Source organism: Fringilla coelebs (assembly GCF_963513975.1).
Source record: "Fringilla coelebs genome assembly, chromosome: 5".
In the NCBI taxonomy this organism is placed as follows: domain Eukaryota; kingdom Metazoa; phylum Chordata; class Aves; order Passeriformes; family Fringillidae; genus Fringilla; species Fringilla coelebs.
Window position 1 is genome coordinate 16,401,226 of NC_140033.1, and position 24,546 is coordinate 16,425,771.

Sequence of the window (24,546 nt, forward strand, 5' to 3'; positions counted from 1 at the left end):
AGGTCAGGTGATTGCATTAATTTTATGTCACAACACAAAGGTAACTACTTCAGAATTATTCATGCTATTGTTTTTAAATGTTCTTTCTATGCTCCCAGACATTCAGTGCAATGAATCCCAAAGGTTAGCTTTATTGCAACCTATTTTCTAAGGACTTTATTTATTAAAAGAATAATAATAATTCAAACTCTGTTAAAAACTCCACAGATTTTATTTTTTCATATGTAATGTCAACCAGAAAAAAAATGGGCAGTCAGCACAGAGATTCTATTTTGAACTCTCTGTTTTAAGTTTGTCCTAATTTGAGAACTTACAGCTTATTTGCAAATATTGAAAAGGTTCGTTCTGTCCTTAAATTGTGAATTGGCAATTTTAGGGAAGAACATATATGTTCTTCTAACCTTTTGTTTAGTAGTAAAGCAGAATAATACCACTACATTTCAATACAAATGAAAATGTCAAAGAACAATGTAAAGCATTTTCATCTCTGTAAATGAAATGACATGAATGACATATCTCCACTTAATCTTTTTCTTGTTTGTACATTTTGTTTGTTCAGTGATCCACACAAACAGGCATTTTCTCCAAGTTAAATCACCTGGTCTAACCCTCAAGCCATTTGTTCCAATTTCAGGTGTGTTTTTACTTATACGGTATTTGAAGAACTACAGGCACAGGCTAAGGAATACACAGGGTAAATACATGCATAATATTGGGTGGTTTTGTATCATCTTGCTGAATAAATTTTCAGACAAAGGAAAATATTGGCTGTAGGCAACTTGACTTTCAACTGCTCTATATCCTTGAAACCAGAATACACAGGATTGATGTGTATGTGTGAATGTGTGTACTCCAGGTGATATCCATGGTAAGACCTTAGGCAAGTGAAAGCCAATACATGAGTTTTGAGAGAAATACCTATTTATTTTCCTGCTGCTCTAGATTCTGCTACTTTGTGTTTTTCATCATAGTATTCAGTCCCACAGAGCATATCACCTTTAACAGACTGCTAAGTTACTAGATAACAGCATGTGCCAATTTAAAATCAATCAGGTCTGTGTCTTACCATGCTCCCTTCCCTTCTTTTAACACTTCTCATGAGCAAAGGTCTAGCTAAATTATGGCAGCAGCTGGCAGGGAATGAGGAACAAGTTTCTTTAATGATGAAACTGAGACAGCAGTTTAAAACAGACCAAGGAGTTCCCTTGAGGGTTTGAAACAAGAACATCAACAATGGATGCAGATCCACGGGCACATTAGCTGAAGGTGAATGACCTTCTGGCATCCTAGGAAGTTCTCTCACAATAGGGACTCTTTTATTAGTGATACATCACTGTCACAGAAGGAAAGTGTTCATGATGACACTTCTGTAGACCTCCTTATGTCCACAAAAAGCAGAATTAGTCATTGTTATTTCCTGTTTAGTAGTGTGCCAGATATAATGACTGTTCCTCTTTACATGTATTCCCACCTTCTCCTTGTATTATGGCTATCTGAATTTATTCTTCTTGCAGGCTTTACAGAAGAAATTGAAATATTGAAAGCACTGCAGTGGGCAGACAGGATGGCCAAACAGGCAGGGAGAGGCTTTCTCAGAGATGCAGGGAGGAAGCAGTAGAAGTAGGAAAGCAGCAGAGGAATGACAGAAGTGAGGTTGAGTGAAACTGTAAACTGCCATTTTTTGCAAAAATGACAAGAAACAGAGTATTCATCCAAGATCTGGGGCATCTGCATATGTCTACTTTCTTTGCTGCACATCTCCATTTAGATCTTCATTTCCCACACCATAATTAAGTAGCACAACATTAGTTGTCATAAACTGGACTTACTTTACTCACAGTTTGAAGATTTTACTCTGAAAACCTAGCTTGGTTTTCAGAGGGTGATACATTAACCCACTATTTGAACCCTAATTTTTCAATGGACATATGTGTCTGTGTTGTACTAGTATCTGACATTCTTACAAATACTAATGAATGATACCAATTTAGTTGAAAATATGAAAAGCTGTAATTCCTGGAATTCACTTGTATTAAAAAGTGATTGACTTGTCAGAGGACTACACAGACCTCTGGTTTGTACTGCCCAAGGTTGGGCTATGTTTCCACATGACACAAGTAATAACTTGCCATCTCACAGCTGAGTAAACATCCATCTGGGAGCAGAAATAAGACAGCTGAATAAAACAGTTTTGCTAAAATTAAAATTTTTCTTTTTTTTAACACTAAGACTTACTTCACTGAAGTTTTTTTCAGAAGAGAGTAGAAATAAATTTTGCATTTTGTACTTCATTTCTCTAAAGTCAGATTAGAGAATGTTTGAGTGGGGAAGGGCAACTAGAACTGGGAAGAGCTGAAAGAAGCTGGGAGATAAAGCTGGAGTTTCCACCAAATTCATCAGGCCTAGAACTGGATGCAGATGTTTACAAAGGAAGCCCAGGTGAGCAGAAGACAAGCAAGGTAATAATCTTGAGGTTATTGTGCCTCCAGAGCCCAAATGTCTGTGTCTAACTATTCTTCAGCTGTTAGCAAAAGGATCAAACACTCCTATTTCTTTGTGCATTGCAGCACACTAATGTCAATAGCCTATTGTCACTGGCTTTTATGACAATTACCTGAAGAAGCCAAAGAGTTAAAATTTTTCAGTCCAGGGGTGGACAACTTATATACATGATTGCTCTTGTTTTGGCTGGGGTAGGGTTAATTTTCTTCACAAAGGGATATTCCAGACCGTGGGACATCATGCTCAGTATATCAAGTGGGGGGAAGAATGAGGAAGGGGGGGATGTTTGGAGGGATGGGGTATTGGCCCTGTGATGGAGCCCTGATCTCCTGGGGATGACTGAACACCTGCCTGCCTGTGGGAAGCAGTGAGTCTGTTTCTTGATTTGCTTTGCATCTGTGCATGACTTTTCCTTTCCCTCTTAAACTGCCTTTATCTCAACCCAAAAATTTCCTATCTTTTACCCTTCCAATTCTCTCCTGCTGGTGGGGCAGAGCAAGCAGCTGTGTGGTAGTTGGTTGCTGGCTGAGGTTAAATCAAGACAATTATGTATTATGATGGCATAATCAAAATGCACTCTTATTCTAAAGTTTGTTCTTTAAAACAGTAGGAAAATGGATGTTATATTTAGTATTAGTATACATTCATTGCACAGCAAAGTTGGCCCCAAAATTTAGATATTGAACCCCTACAATCATGCATTATCATATCTTGTTCCAGTGTATTTTGTGGTAACAATTTACATGTCCATGTCAAGCCACTTCAGTGAAATTTCTGAAACATTTCTTCCATGAACCTGTGGCAAGATTGACCTTGCAGAGTAATGCCTTTACTTGGTAGAATCCATACAATTTTTGTTTTCAGAGGTTGAAATAAATATATATATATATATATATATAAAAGAATGCACAAGCTTGCAGCAGATTCATCGTATAGCTGTGTCAAATGTCACTGACACCAAACTTTCTACAGCATATACTACCCCTTATATTCTTAAAATGGTACAGAGATGAAATACTATTTCTGAAAAAAACATATATAAAAAATCCAGGAAAAGGTTTTTTTCTGAATCAAAACATAGTGCTGAAGTCAGAGGGATTTGAACTGTGCAAGTAAATGAGCCATGAAACCAAGCAAGCAAGGAGGAGAAAACAAAATATTAACTTTTTGCTCATTAAGGGATCAGATAATCTGTGCAGTGAATGTAGGGATAGTCCTGTGAAAATTGCAGTTTACATTCTGCAATTTAGTTCTGTATCATAATACATTTGCATACAGCAGCCAAATTAAGCCAGTACTAACAAATTTAATTAAGACAATCAGTACTTTTCTGATTGATATTGCACATACTGCATATTTTTATGTATAAATGGTGTTTGCAGCTGCCTGATTCACAGTTGTATGGCACCCTACCACTTGAAATAGATATTTTGAAGCTTCCACAAAGTAGGCAATGGTGTGAATCAAAGTTATTCCTGAAATTCATATTTTTCCATAGGCACTCCTAATTTTCTGTTTAGAATGTTTTCCTGTCTGGTGTGTCAATCCTTTCTATGCTCTGCTCAGAATAAGGCTGAAGAGTGCGGGCAGAAGAGAAGGTATAATTGGCCCTGAAACTCATCCCCTTCAAATAGATGCATTTCTAATTGCTCCATTGACAGCTCATAAACCTGAGAAGCTTAAGAGAGTCTTAGACTCTGAACAAATCTACTTTAGAGCAACTTTTAAAGTAAAAGAAAAAAATCCACACACATGAGAACATAGTAAAATAATTCCCATTTTAGACATTTTTGGGTATTTATAACTAAAAGAACCAGCATGTAATTTTAAAGAGTGAAATATCATACAAATTTATGAAGAGAGCTGAAATTTTAAGACCATGTGTAGACAAAGAACTTGTTGGAATGACATCCTTTCCTTTCAAAGCCATGAAAGGACCTGCGGAAGATTTTCAACCATTACCCTGACAGCAATGAAACCAATGTTTCTTGAAAATCTCTAGAGTGATGAACACAGAGAATGGAGAAGCAGAATTCTTGAGTGACTGTTTAAAGCTCTTTCCTTATACTTTGCACAACTAACAGTAGCATGTGAAATCTCTATTCCTGTGAATAAAATAGTTTTCAAAATCACAAAATCACAGGATCTTTCTTTTGCTGCAGTGACCAAAACTCCCTCCAGCACTCAAGGTGAGGCCATCCCAGTGCAAAGCAGAGCAGGACAATCCCCTCTCTTTCCTGGCTGGCAGAGCTGTGCCTGATCCCCCAGGACATGGGTGGGTGGCCCTCCTGGCTGCCAGGGCACTGCTGACTAAGGTTTCCATCATCAAGGATCCCCAGGTCCCTTTCCACAGTAATACTTTCCAACCTCTCATTTCCCAGTCTGAACAAACATCCAGGGTTGCCCCATCCCAGGTGCAGAATCCATCACTTTCCTTTATTGAACTTCACATGGTTGGTGATTGCCCAGTCCTTTGATTTACTAAGGTCTCTCTACAGAACATCCCTGTCTCCACAGGAGTCAACAGCTCTTCTTCTTTTGTATCATCAGCCAACTTTCTTAGCATCCCTTTGAGTCCCATGTCCAAGTAGTTCATGAACATGTGGAAGAGGCAGACATAAGAGTTCCAGCCTGCCACTCCCTGTAGACTGGGATTTTACATCCTGTACTGGCAATAAATACTGTTGGGAGGAAAGGGTTAAAAGGGGAAGAATGGCAAAGAGGATGGTAAATTCACTCAAGTGGCTTTTCAGCTGGGAATGTTAAAGCCTGGAAAACATCACTGTGGGAAAACTCCATTTATTTTGCCTTATGCTGGGCATCCTCTGTTTTGAGAAGGAGAATTCCTGTGTAGAGACATTGCTCTCTCACCGACATGCTTGAGCCACCTTTTGAGAGAGATGAAAAGCTGAGGGTGTGGTGACAAACTGTGGTGTGTGGTGACAGCCTGTGGTGTGTGGTGAGGCCCTTGGACAGATGGGGCAGGCAGCAGGATGCCCCAACCCTGATGGTGTGTGTGTCCCTGCTCTGTTTGTCACTGCAGCCCACCATGGGCTGGGGATGTTCAGTCAGAGAGGTAATGAAATAAACCTACTCTTTGCATTTCAGCTGTGGTTCTGTGGTCACCCTGGTTACCTGCATGTGTTGACTCACACAAATGCCAAGACCCTGAAACTTGTTGGACCAGAAAGAAGAATTTTAAAAGGGTGTTTGCCCTTTCTATATGTGTTGTGACCACTGGACTATGTGAAATTAAAAGAAATGTACTGAAACCTCGGTGCTACTTACTTTGGTGATGGCAGAATTTAGGTTCTGAGTAATAGAATAGCCTTCTATCTCTACATTCACCTGCAAGGCAGAATATAATTGTCTTCTCTCTAGTGTTATGTCTCACCTTTTGTAATTTATCTTTGACCTAAATTTCCCTGATCAGCAATTGAATGCTTACATTTTATTATCCAAAGATGTTTCTTTGTAAATGTTTTTGTTTCTTGTTTTTTTTTTTTTAATGCCTGCAAAACCAATATGACTTCTATCCCATGTCTGGTTTATTTATTTTCACTTAAACACTGAAAAAATATTATTGTATGACTAGTCTTTGTTTCTGAATGATAATTTGAGTCATATCAGCAAAATGTAATGGAGATGTTAGACCTAATGTACTTTAAAATCTGCATTGAAGTCATCCAGTTTCAGCAAAATCAATTATTTCTATACAAATGTTAATCCTTTCTAGGTTACTTCTTAGGTATCTTGGCATCTTTAAACCCCATTTAGCTATGCAATTTTAGTATTTTTATATTCTCAGAATCCTCAATGTGCCAGATAGCACACTTGCTATATTTCTTAGCCATCATTTTACAGATGAAAGCATTAGTTTAGTTACTCATAGTTATTAATAACATATTTTAGTGACCAAAATGGACAAAGAAAGTCTTTTAAGAGGTGAGAATTGCTATAACTGCATCACAGCCAAATCATCAACATGAGGCTGATTCTCAGGCGGGTGTGCAGTTACCTGAAAGGCAGAGATTGGATCAGATACCTCAGGGGCAAAAATTGCTGAGACTGGCAGTAGGTCACCAGGTCCAAGGAGTCTGAGGAAGAAAGAGGAACCTGTCTGCTGAGGGACTGCTAATTAATGAGGAAATAGCATCCTATATTGCTGTTTCTCTCTGCCCTCAGGGAAAAGCCAGCATCAGGGCCATGTCAGAGATAAATGGCTGTTAAGATCTGCCTGCAGAGGGATTCAGCATGTGGAGGTCAGTCTCAAGCAGGTGATTTTGAGATGAGGTGATTTTTTATTTCCCTTCTGAGAAGGCCATCCAGCAAACTGATGTCTGGAGAGATACCCTGTTTGCTAACTCAGCATGGATGGTGGATTATTACACAGATAAGTACAGGCATTTCACTCACATCTAAGGACAGCTCACACCATTGAGTGGGAAAAATTATGTTTCTCTTCTGGTAACTTAAGCTATGATATTAAAAAAAAATAAAAATCAGTACTTGAATTATAGAAAATCTGCAATGCACAAGTGGAAAATAAATCAATAAAATATCTTTCGTAATAAAATATGCAGTTTATTACAACACTGGATACTATATTGCTTTTTCCTGAATAGAAAGAAGCTGGATGTCTCTGTTTCATATCAGCATATTTCTGTCTTGCAATAAGTTGTATCTATAAATTATTTATACCATAATTTGTCAACAGAGAAATGTGCAGTGGAAGCAAGCAATGTGTGTGTATATACAAACGGAATATACACATATTTGTACTATGAAAGTAGCAGATGACCAAAAGGATATATAAGGTAAATCTTTTGCATAGGTAGTCAAAGAAAAAAGGAATAACAGAAAAAATAAAAATATAGAAATTAAGTATAATTTTACGATAGCTGTTTTTAACATAATCATGAAATTCTCTTATTCTTCTGTAGAAAGAGGTTAATTGCTTTTCAGAAAACTCTCATGAGGTATTATTAAAATGGAGCATTTAGTAGAGAACTAACAATAAAAATAAATATACATGGTAGTTCACTTGTCTTAGAGAAATTGTTTCTGGTCAGCAGAAAATTCAGGTAAAAAATGATACCTGTTAGGCATACTTTTTAGGTAAAACTCAAGAAGTTACAGAACAGGCAAATAAAAATATTGTACATGAAGTAATATAGATTCTAACTCCATGTCTAGGAAAGCAACAAATCAAATAGTGCTGTGGTTGACTTGCCTTTGAGCTATATTCTTGAGAAATACAACATTCTGGCAAGCAGACCAATATTTCTATGCACAATCAGCCGTATCCCACAAGGAATACACAGTATTTGATGTAAAATCAGATACACTATTCTTCACAGTGGATGAATTTTCGTTTATGTCCACTGACTATTTCACTAAAGAAAAATATCTCTGAAATAAAAATGTTGCAAATAGTTAAAACATTGCTCTTAAAATGTCTCAGAGGCTTTTTTCCTCTTATTCTTTGTTCTTTATAAATGAATAGTAAACTATGAGCAATTAACATGACTCTATTTTAGCTAAGGAAAAAGAATTAACTTGAAAAGCTGGACCCATAGGATTAGATCTAGAACTCATTTCTCAGATAGTTACTACTAATAATATGTAGTTTTCTCTCCATAATGAAAATCAAATGGAGATTTTACTTGAACAACAGAGCCTTGAGTGCTCAGAGAATATAAGAATAATTTACTGATACTTCTCTTTTCTCTTGTGCTGTTGTAATTACTGAAAACACAGCACTTCAATGTTAGTTTTCCAAATTTGTATCAGCCTGATTAGAGGACTGATTTTAAGGGGAATGGACCAATAATCTACTTGAACATATTGACACTCACAAATAATATATCTTTTCTTTGTATTGAAATATTTTTTCAACACTGGTGTTTACAATTTTTGTTAATATTCCATTTGTGCAATTTGGAGTCTGTCTATTAATTGAGGGTAATTTCTTGCGCAGCAAGAAACACATATGAATATTTTGTGTTATAAAAATTGTTGTAAACATAAATGCAGTAAATAGATCAAAGAAACTTAACATGATTTTCTTGAAGAATGAGAAAAAAGTAATGAAATTGTAAAAAAATCCAGATTTACCATATGAATTTAAATGATAATAATTATGAAGGACTATCATGCTGATTGTTGGAGAATAACTACAATGAAAGTGTAGAAAGTCATCATCTATCCTAAAAGACTCTTGAAGTTTTCATTTTTATCTAGTGTAATAGGCTGAATTTTAATGCCAACAGTATAGATTATTCCAGTATCATTCTCAGAGAAACAATTATTTCTCATACACTGATATAGTAATTTCTGTATTAGTACTGTGCTTGCAATGGAAAATGAAGAGTGAAAGAGACTGCAAATGATGTTGGCAATGACAGACTTGAATTTCTCCATATAGTTGTTGAAATAAAGAAAGGCCTACAACTTGGAGCTACTCTGATCCTTGGTCTAGCAGGACCTGCAGAAAAAATGAAATAAGAGTTTTTGCTGAAAATGAAATGTTTATGGACATGAATGTCCATTTAGGTCTTCCCAAAGCTTTTGGCGATGATTCCACAAATTAGTGTATTTTGTTGGGATTTTTTCCTCTATGCCACACATACTGTCTGTTTTTGATGAAGCAGATGTACATTAGTACTGATCCTGTCAACAAAGTATGTGTCAAACAACTTCTTGGTAGAATATTTTTGTATCAGCCAGCCAGCTTTTAAACCACTCAAACAGCACTTGGCATTCAATTTTGACAAATATGATTAAATTAAAAGTCTTGTTACATTTATTTAGCCAAATTTAATAAAGTTCTTTTCTGTTATTTGCTATTGTTTGTAATTATTCTGAAGTAGCATGTTCTGGGAATTTAATTCTTCAAATAAGAATTTGACCAAAGCTTTCCAAGAAATAAGCAGAGATTTTTGATTTACATGTAATTTAAACCTCCCAGTATTTTTCATGTTTGTGTAAGAACAGGCTCAAAGTAAATAAAAGTATATAGAAGTCATGCAATTAAAGTTAGTTACATTTTAAGTTTCATATGACTGATTCTTAAGAACCTTTACTCTTTAGCTTTCTGCAGAGGGTTCACTTCAGAGTTGCTTGAACAAGAAGGCACTGGCATAAAAACACTGAATGTTATATTTGAAATACTGTTTTCCAAACTATGCTTTTTAGAGTTGTGATATGACTTTACTGGGGACGAGATTTCTCCTCTGCATTTTTTATTTTCTGGTCTCAGAGGTTAGGAAGCCTTCCTTGATGGTAAGAAAAACCTCTTTGCATGGAGCTTCAACAGATCTGAGCTTTGAACTACAGGAAAGATAGGTGCAGCATAGAGACTGATAGTTATTCCTAGACATCTGCATAATGTGGTCTGTCTTTGAAAATTTAGTGGTTTAATTATTGCTTTCATTTGTATCTCACTTGTTGTTTTTTAATTATTCAAATAAGAGCTCTTTGTATTTTAGAATACCACTCAACTTCCAGTGCATTAGTTGGATATTTCCCTATTTTGAGATCCACAAATTAAAAGTTTCACTATTTTAGGATATTTTTTCCTTTTTCTTAAGGCTAAATTTATTTATGGTAGAAAGCACTACACTGAGCAGATGCCAAAAAAAAATCTCTCCTTAACCTGGAGACAACAGTTGGGATCCTCTTCCTACAATTCTATGTAGAAATGCTAGAACAGAGATAAATTTTAGACATGTAATTCAAGAGGTGTTGCTGCAACTTCATAACTTGATTTGACTCTGTACCTTTATTGTGCATATGCATATGATTAGGATACAAAAGGAGGATGGACAACTTAAAATTCATGACATGAACTACAGCCTATATGCACTGACAACAAGCAATTAAAAACCCTGCAACCTTCAATTTGCTAGTGATCACATGCATCTCCAGAGACCAACAAGAGTGGAAGTCTACACAGTGAATGTGCTCTGACTGTGGATCACATAGTTTCCAATATTTTGCTATTACCTTTGCTAAAAAGTTTTACCTATGCTTTCTTTTAAGTGGCACAGAAAGACTGCACAATGTTTTAATCATTGAACGTATCCAGCTGACTTGAGAAGAATGTAACTGCTCTAGGAGTCCCCTGATTCTGGAGGTCTTGGCCCCCAGTTACTGATCTGTGAGTATCACATAGATCTCACGCGAGTAAAAGTATATTTTTCAAAGTATTATAAGACAGCGTATAAAAGAAAACATACTAGCGAGTACAGTTTCATAATAATAAGGAAATACTCCTCTCCCATTTTATCCTCACTTTGCTGTGTTATTGTACTGTGTACTTGTGCCCAGGCACTGGCCACAGGGGCTGCAGGAGGTCTCTGTGAGGAGGGGCAGGGATGGCTCTGGGCTGGACTCTGCTGGATCCAGAGGGCTCCAACCCGCTCACTGCAGAGCATCGCTGTGCCCCTCCGCCAGGATGGAAGGGCTCCAGGCAAAATACCCCTTCAAAGCAGCTCTGTTCTGACCATAGCCCCTCTTTCTCCATCAGTCTTGCATAGCTCAGGGACAGAAAAAAGGTAAAGGAGATGAGAAAGGAGTGAAGTTGAGACTGGGAATATGTCTGTGTGTGTGTGTGTGTGAGTGTGTGTGTGTGTGTGTGTGTGCAGGTGTTTTAGTTTTTGTCACTATCCAAATCTAGTTTAATTGTCAGCAATATAATTTTCCCCTAGGCTCTATTCATGGTTTTTTTGCCATAATGACAATTGCTAAATGATCTCCCTGTCTTTATGTTGACCCACTCACTTCCCTCACTCTGCGAGAAGGATCACATGACTGTAGAGACAGCTCTCTGATCTACAAGAAATAATTCCATATGACTCAAGTAAGTCTGTCAACAAAAAGGCAAATGAACTATTCTGTTTTGAGATTAGACTAGGAGAGAGAGGTGAGGGGGTTTAGGCTTTATTATTTTTGCTGACTAAATAAAAATTTGTAAGCCAGCTGGCAAGGATGCTTTTGCCCTGCTTAGAAGTCTTCAGTCCTTGAAGAGGGTCCCATGGTCATAAAAATCAAGTTGTTTTGTTTCCAAGTGCTATTACTGCATAACTGGTACTATGAGGTCAAGCATCTACAAAATAATTAGCCTAACTGATTTTAACTTCCAGCTCAGAGAATCTGCAGCAACAGGTGTCATGCTTTTATTTTATTTTATTTATACTTCTGTCCAAAATGAAAAGGCAAACATCCCCATTATTTAACACATCCCCATTATTTAGACACATTATTTGATGTATCTAGACCCTAACAGAAGGGTTTAGCTTCTGAAAAGAAATTTTTCTAGAGGAATCACTGTATGCAGCTTGAGGAAAATGTTTACTGAAATGCATGAAGGCCATTTGGAATTTTCACGACACTTCACTGTAAGTGGTTCTACTCTACTTGACTACCCACATTTTCCTTTTATGTAGCATAACCTGTTCAACAAAACCACACATAATCAACAGTAGTCAGAGACTCCTAACATCAGTGGCAGACCTGATTCAGTGTGTCACATTGCTGAACCTACTAAATCACTGAGCTGTGCAGCAGAGAGATTAAATCTCCCTCACCACTTTCGATAGCGTGTCCTTTCAGTGACAGCCACTATGAAGGGGCCAAGGATCCCACTGTGACAGATGTAACAGGGAGCAGCATCTCTGACATGAAGACTCAGGAGAAGACAAGATGACAGAGAAAACAAAGGCTGAGGTCAGATCTAAATCTATTAAATTTCATTAGTCACAGCATTCTTTACTTCTTTCCTACCTTGAGGGCTGTCCACCTTATTGTGGTTGGCAGGAAAACGACAGGAATTTTGTCTAAGCCAGTTAACTTATTTGGGATCTTAAACTCTGTTAAAACGAAAATGCATATGATGATTGGAACGACTATGAGAGAATCTTAATTTTAATAAAATTTCACATTAATAGATGAAACCCTTCACAGAAGCATAAACAGATTAATTAAAGATACAGACTTTAGATATAAGATATAAAACTAAGAAATAGATATTAGCCCCTCAGCAAAATGTAACCACTTCTTAAGGAACAAATATATCCCCCAGTAGTTGGTTGCTTTGGTCAATCATATTTAATTAATTCAATTTATATCAAATTATGTTCCCTATAGTAGGAAGCTGTGAAAAAGAGAAAACAGCAGGAAATCTAAATATAGGAAAATGTTAATCAAGATAAATAATAAAATGTTAGTAGCAATGATTGACATAATAGGAAGCCTCTTAGTAGTCATCACATAATACACATCATTCAGATGGGTGGTACTCCTCCAGTTACCTCTAAAGATGGTTTTGAGACTTAACAATAGAAGACTTCCAGAAAAATGTTGCAGTGTACAGCAGCTGTAGCCCTGCTCCCTGGACATCTAATGTGAACGCATCTGAACACACTGCAGACCTCAGGACTATTTTTGACCTAAAGTCAAAAACAACAGAGAAAACTGAGAAAAACAACAGAGAGATACCTAGTGAAATATTGAAGCAAGGAGAACTTCAGATACAGTCAAAACTTCATCTTTCCATCTGTGTCAACCTGTTTCCTTTCAGTCTTTAAAAGTGATCCTGAAGAACATCACACTGGACTGTATTTTGTGTTTTAAAACTGCAGCCCATGAAGAGTTTTCTTGCTTGCTGGAAAGCAGGTGTACATTTCTACAGTGATTTTCTCTGTTATTTTTAGCTCTGTTCCTCATAGTATTTGGCTCTTCATATGCTTTTGTCAAGACTGTGTATCTTGCTCATGGTATTGCACCATATTACCTGCTGTGTTTTTGAGAGAAAACAGAGAAGTAACGGTAACTAGAGGTAATGTTGGGGATAATAGGTTCTAAATTACTATTAAAGTATGCAACTGTTTAAAACAGGGTAATTAAATGTTCAGTCTTGTGGAATTAATTGAACAGAACAGATAATACATTGTTTAGGCATTCTGAAAAATCTTATAATATGATGTATTACCGTTGTCCTGTAGTTTCCCTTGAAAAACAGCATATGCTGATAAATAACATTATCTGAAATACTCTAAAACCCTTGGTTTTTAACCATTTGCATTAGTAACTTTAGAAAACCAGAGATCTCACTAATGTATCAAGTATTTTAACCTACAGTTAAAAATTAGTCCCAGGTACTAGCATTTACTAAAACACTTGAAACAAAAAAGAAACACATCTAATATGTAAAGCTAAGTCACATACATTTTTAGTAACATTGAAATCTTAACAGTCTAAGTACAGATTTTGCAATTACTGAAAAAAATATAGTATTGTAGAAAATATCACTAATAATACAATTGTTACACTCACTATTCTCAATATATTCCCTTTTCTACTTTTACAGTCACAATTCTAGTGTTTCTGAATGGTTTCACCCTGGACATGTGGAGAAAGGCTTAAAGCAAGCTGACCATTTCTCAAGCCTCTCATAGGGAAGATCATGATGGTGACAGTTTCTTCCTTTCTTTTTAATACAGGGAATTTTTATACATTAGAGCTGTTTTAAATTTTTTCTCTCATACTTACTGTTTCTCTTTTATTGGTCCATACCTCCATGTTACATCTATATTTGCTAGATATAGCCTGTCTTAATTATGTCAGCTGCTTGTTCTTCATTTTCAAAATTGATTTTACATCATTCTCTATCTCAATTTTTTCACCTGGCTTACATCTCAGTGGTTTCTAGTGTCATCTCTGTGTCTCAGCTATCCTCTTGAAGTTTTACTCCTCAGCACTGCATTCTGGATCCTCACTTTCAAGGCCTTTGCTGAACTACCATCCTTGCATTCTGCACTACATCATTATTCTAGAGTTACAAGTATTAAATTATTTGCTGAATATATAATTCTATGCAGAGTAGAAGTTTTTCTTCTAAAGATATAAGTGGATGGTTTTTCCTCAAAATTATATAATGAAAAATGAAACTGATCAGACCTGATCATCATTATAAAATGGTCTTTATATCTAAAGAAGTTGATACAAAATCGCTTGTAGGTCAGAGGAACTTTAGATAAAGCCTGGTAAGCCTCATCTCTGATCCCATGACCTGTTAAAAGTGATGGCAACACTACATTTCCTGGGCTAAAGGGCTACATTAATAACTGCCAAGAACTGTTGCTCTCAGAAAATATTCCTGATATATTATTGGTGATGTCCTTGCCTTCAACCTGCCTGTCAAGTTGTTTTTGGTCTCCTAAATACCTTATATACACTCCTAGCCTACACTGTTTGTTTTCTGAATACTAATGGTATCTCTTTCCCTTCTAACTCTATCTGAGGTGCATGAATGAAGAACTAACTTTTATCTAAATAGCTTAATCCTTGCACAAAGGTTTTTTGACAAGTTTATCTTCTGACTGCAGTTCGTCTCAGAGAAAAATCTGCCTCCAGATACTGAAAGGGTGAATTTTGGGGTAAAACACTAGATTGTTCTCAAGAATTTAAGTGTTCAAACAAAAATTGCAGTCCTTGCTTTAGCTTCTTTCCAGACAGATAATTATCAGTGTGCCTAAACCATAGTCCCAGTCAGCTCAACACTGATTGAAGAGGAGCACCCTGCTGAGTTAGCAGCACTTCTGCATAAAGGGAAGATATGCACAGAGAATGTAAATCGTGTTGGATTTGTGCCAAATCCAGAGCAAGGTGGCCAGTCACAGAGACTGTGAACTCTTGCCCCCTCCTCTTGTCATTCATATTATGAAGTTTCTCTTTTCTCCCCTGATTTTTTACATAGAAACTTGAGTAGAAAATATTTCCTCTGTCAAATTACAAAAATAAAGTAAAAAAGTGAAAAAAAAAAAAGAGAGCAAGTTATTATGTGACTACCTTCCAAGTATACTGGAAGAAGAGTACTGTAAAATAAAACTAAAATGAGATTGAGGCTTAATCCTCTCAACAAATTTAGATGCTATTTCTTATGTAACAGTGCCACAAGAGTATGACTATTCAAGTTTTGGCCAGGATAGATCCTGAATTCTTAGGGTAAATTCTGGGCTTCCCCTGCTTAAAACAAAACCTTGTGAGAAATTTTGGGCAGTGCTAAATCAATCTGCACCTGATGACACACAGAGAATTTCAGAAACTCTTTTATGACCTTCTCCTTTCCATCTAAATATTTTCTTTTACAAAGAGGAAATAAATACATTATTAATTTATAAATTCATTAGTTAAATGAGTATCCTTGAGGCTTGAAATTCTGTTTAGTAAGAACAAGTGACCTTGTTTACCACAGAGACTGTGTCCTGTAACACTGGAAACTTTGGGGTTTGTGAGAAAAATGCATTTGCTGACAGACTTTGGGCCCCTGTGGGTAAGGAATACATTAGCTTCAACTGTTTTTATTAAAAATAGGTTCTCTAGAGAAAGAATGAAGTCATTGAACTTTTCTATGGGTATCACTAAAAATGAATCTATAGTTTGTATTTGGTTATATGTCTGAGATTTTTTTAAGGAAGGCAAAGCTTATCCTGCAGGCATCCTGCATCCTGCAGTCCTTGTCTTCTCTGCAGGCATATAATTGTACTGCTCATAATTCATTAAGTCAGCACATATGGTCATATCCACATTCAAAAAAAGCTACTGACAGAAAGAGTGACACATCTGAAAGGACTGTGTGTTCTCCTCAATATGGAGTTTGAAGAGGACATAAGAGTGAGCATTGCCATTATCAGACTTCTTCCTAAAAAGTTATGGAACTATGACATTAGAACTTCTGATAAAGAAAGAAAATTATTGTGAAAATTCAATCTAGGCAAAAAATAATGAAAGAAAATAAATGAGTTTCTGATGTTCATGAGATACAAAACAAAGATATGAAAATTAACTTTCCTGCCTACAAAGCAGAGTTTCCACTTATGTTAATTCATATCCTATATTTATTTAGAAACTCCCAACCAAGTCACATTTTATGGTTTTAGTCTATACAACTCATATTCCTGTACAATATAGGCCCATTATCAGACTCCTTTACAAAGGCTACATGATTACTCAAGCTAACAATGACAAAAATAATTATCATTAGATTGCTCAGCATCCCTTCCTGAAATTCCTAACAAGTTTTTAAACAGTACCAAGAGACTGATTCTTGCAGCTAAATTGAGGGCAGAGCCAGAAATAATTGATGTTTCTTTGACAATGACAAATAAAAATTTTAAATTACAAGGGAGGATTTGAATTAATTTAAGAAGAAATTGAATGCCCTGGCAAGAGAGATCATACATTGTTGTGAGTCAAAACCAAACTTTCCTAAGAGAGTCTGTTAAAGGCTAACAAAATGAACTTTGTTCTAATTTAAAGGCACCCTAATGAAATCAGCTAACAGAGGGAGTTGCATACCTTTGTAATTTTGTAGAGAATTGTGGGAAAAGCTCCCTGCATTACTTCTGCTTTTGTCATTGTCTTCACAACATAAAGTGAATAACTGCTTCTAGTCTGGTACATTTCACTCATTTGAATTCCCAAAGCCTCAGTCTGAAGCCAAGATGCCATTTTGCTTTTTCCCTTCCTTACATGAATTTGGAACAGAAATCCATTTGCAATGTTTTAGGAAACTTTGGAGTGCAGACGTAACTACAGCCCCAGGAATAATGGAGGAGGTTTATTATAAATATTTTGGTTATTATTATTTTTTTGCATTATTTACCATGCTGAAAAGTATCTTTTTCTAATCTATGATTCCAGAAACATTGATGAATAGCTGGTTGTATCTAACAGACATTGTTACTTCTCATTTCAGAAGACGTATTTCAAGCTCTGATGGAGAGGGAAGGTTTGAGATTTTTCTATTTCAGAATATAATTTTTTCCTAAAGTGACAATGTGATCAGATTCACATCCTTTACTTCTACCCAGTGATGCTATTGTATATGAGACTAGGTTAAGATCTATCAAGCCCAGATTTAGGAAAAGGATAAAATATTTTTGTCTGGATTGATTTCTTGCTTTGATTCTGGTCATTAATTGTAAAACATTAGTGATTAGAGGCTTCCAGCATGATGAGCATGGTACCACATGCATACATGGTAGGAGACTGCACCTGTTCCAACGAGACCCTGTTACCCAAAGGAGTAATAAATAATTAGTTACAAACCATCTTCAACTTATTATTTATTTAACAGTGCTTATTAAATTAGAGGGCAGAAATGCATGGAGTTCAGTGAGAAAATGAATTCACATCATTCATATTTATATTATACCTTGTCAAAAGGTAAAAACTCCCTGTAAATTCAGTCATCCTCCCAAAAAGCCCCCCCCCCCCAAAAGCAGTGGCCAACATCTTTCGTTTGACACCAAAAAAAATTCCATGGATAGTGCTGTGATCTGTCTGCTGGCTGAACCCTCTTTGGGGGCAGCTGCCCCTGCACACCTGGACGGGTTCAACTGATCCTCCCTAGGCTGTGTCTGGTTTTGTTGATTTGTGCATTCAGAGCTCTCTTTTGCTCTTCTCTGAGTTAGGCCAGTGATTAATGGCCAGTTCCCATTAATCCTTCCTTCTTCACACTGAGCAGTTACCAGATTTGTCCCTACCTACCTGGTAAAACTTTAAGTAATAACAAGACATGCAATGGGAGAAAATTTGGTGCTGCATTGATTAAGGCATTTGCCCAAGGACATGAAGCAGTAAAATGAATGATCCAAGAGAAGATTCCAGAAGGCCTCCTGAGTTTAAGTCTTGTGTTCACAGTGTCATGAGTGGTAGTAAAATCAGAAGACTGCAGCAGACTATGAATATACCCTTTAGTAAGAAATGGGAACTGCAAGACAGAACAGATCAGTAAATATTCAAAGAAGATACTCTATGGCTATCTTATATCAAAAGTGAAAGAAAAAATTATCTTCCCCTTCCTTTCTCAAGCTTTTAAAATCTAGAATAAAGAAAAAATGCTCCTTAAACATTATCTGCCAGAAGTTTTATTGTATATTTAAGAGAAAGTTCACAAAATTATTTAAAAGACATGTAAAGATGTCTAAAGACTTAAAAAATAATTGAAAACAAAAGGAAGTCTCATAAGTAATCCTTGTTGTCCTCTTCTTTTACAATTCTGATTTTCTCATGGAATTACATTTTAGTAAATCAAAGCAGTATCTTTAATTCATGAAACACATAAACGTTCCTGAAGTAGAGTTGAGAACCTAGAACCCATCACGAGGCAGTTGATTATGTGCCCTCATGTTTTTTCCTTCACATAACCTGGACCTTGATTATTTTTTTACCCTGTAATAAAGCAGCCACAGGACATATAGGTGATCCACACCACTTTCTTCCTTCATCTCCAGAGTTTATTATTTTGGATTATTTTGAAATTTGATAGACACAATTCCCTCATCATTTTAAAATGATGCAGAAAATTCTCCCCTGATGGATATTGCTTTGTATAGGTTAGAGGTCTAGGCAGGCAGTGAGCAGGTGCCAAATGCTACCCTTTTCTCATTCAAATCATTCTGGACAGGTATGCTAATGACCAAGTGGAGGCATTTAAAGATTTTTTTCTTTTCAGGCCAAAGCTTGGCAATACTGTACTCTTAGCTGTCTCAGGTTTGATGGCTGCAAAGAGTGTTCTGTACTAGGCTGCATCAGCCTAGGAAGTTTCTGAATGTCCTGTTTTAAAGTACTTAAGAACATTTCTGACCTTATCATTGAAAAGAACCTGATAACAGAATACACTCATCCAGCATGTATTTTTCAGGAGCTTCTGTTCATGGATTGAATTGCAATCAATTCAGTGTTCCCCAAAGAATGCTGAAAAATCTGCTCATGAACCTTGAGTACACCTAGGAATTGTTAAGACACAATACAAAGGTACTATTAAAAGTACAGGATAATAGATGTGGAAGATTAGACATGTCCAAAGAAAAGAAAAACCTTTAAAAATGTCAGCCACAGTCAGAATATTCTTGTTCATATTACTTTCTACTGCTGTATAAAAATTCTGGCATTTAATCATTAAGTACAAGATTTTAAAGATGTGATAAATCTGTAGCAGCAATTTGTACCAGCACTTCTGCCAGAGAGAAAACTTGGCAAAAACATCTGAGGAAAAGAAATAGACACAGATCTCAATCACAATGTTAATCACACTCTAATTATCGTTGCTCAGATTGACATAAGAATAATAATTAGATATTAAACTGCAGTCTTCTGTCTCAAAAATCTAATAAAGAATATGTTTGATCAATACGCAGAATCATTATCCAGATTGACAGTACTATTTTCCCTTTTGTTTAATTGATAAGAAAAATCTGTATCCTCATCAAAATAGCAATAACAAAAAGTTTTATATTCTTAATTAACTTAGATTTGTCAGAAAATATGAAGGAAGAAAAAACACAACTGTTCTAAGGAAGGCAGTTAAAGACAATTTGTTTTCTTCAAGAAAGATGTTTGATTTTCTTAAAAGACTTGGCAGTAGAAGGTCTTTAAATAGATAGCTGTCCTTAGTGTTAAATGTGTCAGATTTTTTTAGTACCTATTTCATATCAGTTTTCAATGGCCAGTTCCCAACATAATTTTCTTTCCCACTATTATGTTGAACACCCGGCAGATATCAAACACTACACTCCAAGCAAATTCAGATACTACTCATTGGGGATGGGAATCAAGATCCTGAGGTGTCTAAATGTAGGTATATAAGCTCCTGCTCTAGTTAAAGGATACCAAAGCAAGCATTTGTGGAATGTAGTAGAGCAATTCAACTGACTGGACATGAGAAGTGGGAGTCAACATATTTAAATGTTGATCTCTGCATGTAGACACTGCAGTCAATGGAAGTTAGAGAACAATTCAGTTCTGAAGAAAGAACATAAGGAGCTCTATACTTTTGCTTAAACTAATGCTCTTTGGGACAGATTACAAACTGAGGCAGCATAAAACAGATAGGTATGGCATGGCACCCAGAGGAAACCAGGAAAACTGTCTTCTGCAGATTCAGGCCAGGAAGAATATTTCAAGAATCTTAATGTCATTGGGTGCTTGTTACTTATGCTACTAACTCATTAATAGTGTTGTTGCATTCTGATACTCACTGCTGGATAAAAAGCAAGAAAAACTTAATTTATTCGAATCTTATTGTGATGTAATACTTGCACAGAGGATCAGATCTCCAGTCATCTTCTGTGACTATCACAATTCATCATTGTTGATACATTTAAAAGCACACAAAAAATCTCCTAAACTTCTACATAGAAAAACTGTCCTATGTAACTATTTCTGCAGGAAGAGTTTCCATTACCTACAAGTATCTATCTCACCTGGACACAATTCAATCATGTCCATAGCAGGAATGAGCTATGTGAGTCCTTTGAAGACTCTACACAGACTGTTAATCAACACAGGCATCCAAACTGAACTAGACAGAGAAGGAGATGCCAAGCTGTCCAAAGCTCCCATCTGAAGGGCCTCTGTAACTTTTAGTGAAATATCTTATTGTGAAGGTTTGAACAGGCACCTGGTTTCAAATTGTTCCATTGTCTCAAGCCTGGTCATGAATTCATTTATGCAGGTGACTGCTGCAATGTTCCCAGACAATCCAAAGAATTATTTATGCATACTGGTGTGCAGAGACCTGAAACCCTGCTGCCCCACAGTGATGACTGAAGAACACATACTTACAACTCACTTATAGCTTAAAGTCTCATTGCTCTTGGTTGTGTTTAACAACAAAAACTATAAAAACATACATTATTAAAGCTATATACTTTATAAAAATGGTTTATAAAGGAAGGATAGTCCCTTTGGTATCAACCACAATAAATGATATGGCAGTGCACACAAAGTGCGCAACAGCAGCTGTCTGAATGCTTAGTGAAATGACAGAAAAATAATTAATAATACTTACAATAAAGCAATGGAATGATGCCAGATCCCATTGGATTATACTTTAGATAAATAACTCATAAGTAGCTACAGATATAATACATTTTGGTACTTGTTGCTAAAAAAGTTTTGTTTACTGGTGTGATTGGACAAACTGAGAGTTAGGACTGAGCTCTGAAAATATTTATACAATCTTAATTTTCAATTTACAATTTATAATTTATTCTACTTCTCTAATTATGTCTAATAATGTATCTTCTCTTTTAACAGACTTAGGAATCCCAAATAAAAATTGTCGCACTACTCAACATAAAATAAATTTGCATAATGTTAACAATTGGAACTAAACTCGTATGACTCACATAGTCAATAGCAGTTTGTGAAACATAAAAGCTCGAAGAAAACAAGGACTATCAATATTTTTAAAGTTTATCAGATGTTCAGTTAGTGTCTACTTTTGCAAGTGTTTTTTTTGCACTGTTTTCTTGCAAATGTTTTTCTTAAACACAAATTACATGACGTTTTCTAACTATAGGCTGCATATGTATAGTACATGAGAACTGAAGAGGAGAATAATTTCTCTGAAGGCATAATAAGAACTTTGTTCTTGCCCCCACTGAATTCAATGGGAATTTTGCCATCAGCTTCAATGAAAGCAGGTTGAGGTTTTAGATAGTTGACACAGAACATATTTTAAAGCCACCTGTGCAAATGCAACCACTGAGCCACCTTCTGCTGCTGCTGTTCTACAGAATTTTTACTCTCCAATGGTATATTGCTTTCACCTATGAGCATTGATTAAACTCATCATCTGCATATTTTTAACCAGGAATCACACTTTTTACACTTAATCTCTGCTAGAATTAAGAACTTTGATTAAATTATCTATTTTGAATTTTCCATGTTTTTATCTCAGACAGTGTATATGAAAGAGATCACATTTTTATGAAAAGTTCAGATAAGAAGAAAATCTGGGATTGTATAAAAGTATGGCTGTTAAAAAGGCGGGGACTGAGATTTTTTTGGAAATGAAACATGCATTTTCAGTTTTTCCATATTTACTTTACAATTGTACTAAGAGGACTCCAAATATTGAGGTCAAGTTCGCATATTTACAAAGGAGCAGCCATGCACATAGCGGTACCTTTCAGTTATTTGAATAAATGAGAAAAAAAATATAGGTTTTAATTTTTTAAATGTAGGCAGACTATTGTTTATTATTACTACAAAATAATTAGAGGAATGGGTTCTTGCTTGTCCTTACGTTTAATGACAGTTTGAGCAGTATGTTTTCAACTCTTCAGCCAAGATACTCTTTCTACATCCTATATTTTCATTTGGACTGTCTGAATGCCCCCTTTTGCAGCAATATCATCTGTTCTCTTGTAAAAATTCCGCCTTATTTTACTGTAAAGAGAATTGCAGAAGTATTTGGAAATTACACAGCTCCAGTTTATAATATGAAAGAGTTTTTATGAAGTTTTGATGCAAGGCCTTAGAAATCAACACCAGGGGTGGGGATAGGGTATGTAGTTTGTTGCTAATATTGAGTGATTTGTGTCTGCAGCCAATTATTAGAACAGTGGAAAGCATTGAAGATTTTTTATACTATATAGTGCTCAAATCTCAGACTTTGGTAACCTTAAAAAAATCTAAATGACAAAATATGTGGGGTTTTAAGGTGGGCTTTTTGGAATAAATAGTATGTATCACATTCTTATAAAGAGGCTGTATTATAGAATTGCATGACAAACATAGAAATCATTTCTACCTCACTGGTGAGTACATACTGTCTCTGTGAAGAAAGCATTTATCACATATACTGAAAAATAATGTTGATAATACTGAAATTATCGAGTTTTTGTTTAAAAACACCAAAAAACAATTCAGCAGCTGCAAACAAAGGAGTAATGGACAATTAGTTGGTTCTCTGAAGTCACAGTACGGATGCTGTTGATTTAAAAGTAGGTAATAGGTGAATGTGGACAGATGAGACTATTATTTATCAGCTTTGTTATTTTGTCTCACAGTTTGTAACAGCTAAAATATTTTGAAACTGTTGGACTAAACTATATAACCTGTACACAGTCAATATTCAGTGAAATATTAAGGGGAAAGGCAGTCAAATATACACATCATAAACATTGATCAAAGATGCTAATAAATTATAATTAATTATCTGCAAAATTCTTTGCATAATGGCACACTGAATACATAATAAATTTCCCATTAAAAAATTCTCCTATGATTTTTCATTTCTTAGAGAGAAGTTCCAGTGAAGTTAGTGTGGCTTTCTGCTATTTGAAACAGAATCAGGACAACTAATCTCAATGACATCTGACACATAACTTTACCCCCGTGTATTAGTTTTTACTTGCTAATTTTTTTCATTCAGCACTGTGCCTTGAGATAGAAAAAAAAAATACAAATCAAAAAAAACCTCCAAAAAATACCCAAATAAAAGGAAAAAACTGCAAAAACATCCAGTGTGACATCAGCTGTATATTCTTCCATGTATAAATGGTGTACTTATTTACAGGTGTGACTAAAATTGTAAACTTTTAAAACCCCTAAGTGACAGGCAGACACAAAATTGGATGTGTTGTATACCCAACATTTAGTCCCTGAATTTTTTCTGGTAAAAATTCTGAGTTACACTCCTTCTCACTATTTGTAGAGAGTAAGGAGTTAAAAAAATTTAATAATCTGCTAAGTGAAAGGCCACATCTCTCAGTCAATTTAATGTTCTTAGCCATAGGCTGCAGGCTTCACAATGATTTAACCTCGGCCTTGGGAGGTACTGATAATTGTCATGTGCAGCTGTGGGTTGGTTTCACCTGTGACTTCAAAGCATGGAAGTGTAAGGCAAGGCTCAGGAGGGCTTTTTCCTGTAGTTTTACACTTTTTCTGCAGTGACTTATTTTGATGTAGCTTAATGCTGATTCTGTAATGGTCTAACTATACATGATAGAGGTCTAAGAAAAGTGAGGAATTGCTGCATAATGAATATATGGGCTAAAAAAGGAAAGAAAGGTCAATAAGTCTTTTTAAGAACACATGAAAATAACTCCAAGCAGACTCAACAGGTGGAAGTAATATCCTCCATCAATGTCAGGGAGCTTGTGGTAAAGAATAAGGGAACCTGGTGGCTCATCCCTGAACCTCCTTCTCATTCAATCTTCTCATTTTTCTTGAAGATTAACCCCA